We start from the raw sequence: 2,405 nt of genomic DNA on the forward strand, positions 1-2,405 counted from the left end.
AAGTCATATGGTCTTATATAAATCACTGGATTGTTGTTCTTCAATTCATCTTGTTCATAATTGTAGTATATACATATATATCTATATATACTACATTTCGGCCATCCGAGACTAAGGATGTTAATATCTGGATTCAAACCAGGAAAAGATGGGATATTCCATAATATCTCCTAGGCCTTTTGAAATTTGGATCATGTTAATGGTCATCTCAGTGAGTCTAAGGGGCCGTTTACCTAAACACTTACCCGTTAAGCATTTATCGGTAAAATTCAACACTATCGCTTACTTACCAGGTAAGATTATATTCACTAAAACGCATCGTATGCAACAATATAATCCCGGTAAGCGCTAACCATGGTAAGAGTGGTCGTCCTCACTTACCGGGTGCGTTCGCTCTTATCGGGTAAGATTTTTAGTCCTTGCCATATTCATCCGGTAAAGGAAAGTGACTTGGTAAGCGCTTACCCTAGTAAGCATTTGGTAAACGGCACCTAAGTCATGTTGAGTAATAATACCAAAAGTCTACATCAAGATAAGAATGTGTGATATATATAGTGAGAGAGAGAGAGAGAGTGCCCATTATTATTGGTCTTGAAGCTTTCTATGAATTAACTTCTTTCTTTGCTTACACTCCCTCTCCCAATGCTAAGAACCTGCAACCAAACCACCTACATGAAACCAAACAACTTGCATAAGTCTTCAACACCTGCATGAATGTGAAAAAATTACAAGAAAAGCATTATAAGTAACTACTAAAGTTGTGTAATGTGATGCACACTGCTGAGATATTCTTAACACCAATATGTAACAGAATAGACGGAAAAACGAAAGATTTATTAGTCGGCCGCCTTATTTTCGAGAGTCTATATTTCCGGATATTGGCCTACATACTCACTTTGCTTTGGAAAACCAACCAAGATCCCTAAAATCTGATACTTGCAAATTACCAAAGGTGCATGAATGTCAGGTGGCAAAAGTTTCACCTCGTCCCATGTGGTTTGCTTGGTTTCACAAAAATATATTGGATATTAGCATCACAACTCCTAAAAAACCAGTGCCCATTAACTTTAGTTAGCAGACAATATGAAGGCCATAAGCATAATACAACCTCCATCCCCATATAAACCTATACAATTGAAAAGGCACTTTGCATGGTTTCTATTGATCTTTTCCATCCAGGAAACTGTTTTAAATGCAATCAGCAACAGTAGATACTTTGCAGAGTTTCAATTCTCTTGTTCAAAATCATGCATTCGGGGATAAAAAAGTGGCATCCAAGCCACCAACTTTAACCAACAAAGCTTGCTAAAGTTGCAATAAATTTCGTGCCCTTCACCACCACTGCAGTTTCCAGCAAGAGAAACATGTAGATGAGCAAACAATGCAATGGGCATCCCTTCATCCACACCTTTTTTCCACACTTAGCTAACTAGAAATGATTCACTGTTAATAGCACAACCATTACATAAAATTAATGTGCTGATTTAAGCATCTAATGGTGAGTGTACAGTAAACATAACCAATGAACTGAGGTTCGAAACAAAATCACTTAAATGCTTAAATGCATAAACACATTCAAGACATACCTGCAAGATGAATTGCTGATGGATAGCTTCTCAAAATTCAGCAAAGGTTTGTTCATTGGTCTCTCATTGATATCAAGCACTTTAGATTACATTATTACAACACAAAGAAAGAACGAAAAGGCCTCCATAAGTTTATCCTTTGTATACTTGAATCCAAGTAAGTTCACAAGAAAGATTATGTATAGATATGAAACTAAAAATAATTGCAAAAAAGAAAAGCTCCAAGTTACACAACTGAAATGGTACATAATCATGCATAATAAGTTCTGAAGTTCTCAAGTATGGATGAAAAAAGATTCGTAGTAATCCAACCAATTAAATCCATCTTTCCAGATAGTATGCACAAGTTTGTGATCTAACAAAATCTTATATGATTCGAATGAAGTCAGTAGAAACGTGAACCAGGAACTGACGGCCGCGGTGTAAAAGAAAAAAAAATTTGGACCATTTCTCGATTTGTGCGTGTCATCCTTGCGCAGGGGCCATGCTAATCTTCTCTGTATCACAGAAAACAACTTCCTGCCCGATGTGGGTCGACTAATGCCTGCAAGCTGTTCGGTAGTCAAATAAAAGATTATTGAGATTGAATACTGTTAAGATTATCCACAGTTTCTAAGAGAGTGTACCACATAATATGTATATCCACTACGATGCAATTTTAACACATTTAAAAATTATATAAAAATTATCTTTCTAACCATTTTTTAAAATGACACTTCATCATAAAAAAATGTATTTTTAATTAAATATATAGCAATAAAACTACAATTAAATATTTTTCACTGTAACTAATTAATACCAAAATATACTGATTTAACA

At 35.3% G+C, this 2,405-nt stretch overlaps 1 non-coding gene across 1 annotated transcript; it reads right to left on the minus strand.

Annotated features, from left to right (window-relative positions):
• Window positions 1-2,019: 2,019 nt before the first annotated feature.
• LOC112508351 lies at window positions 2,020-2,119 on the minus strand. The gene has a single exon (XR_003068725.1). It is a non-coding gene; the product is annotated as a U6 spliceosomal RNA (small nuclear RNA).
• Window positions 2,120-2,405: the final 286 nt, after the last annotated feature.

The sequence above is a fragment of the Cynara cardunculus genome (genome assembly GCF_001531365.2).
Source record: "Cynara cardunculus var. scolymus isolate 2C chromosome LG 2, CcrdV1, whole genome shotgun sequence".
Classification (NCBI taxonomy): domain Eukaryota; kingdom Viridiplantae; phylum Streptophyta; class Magnoliopsida; order Asterales; family Asteraceae; genus Cynara; species Cynara cardunculus.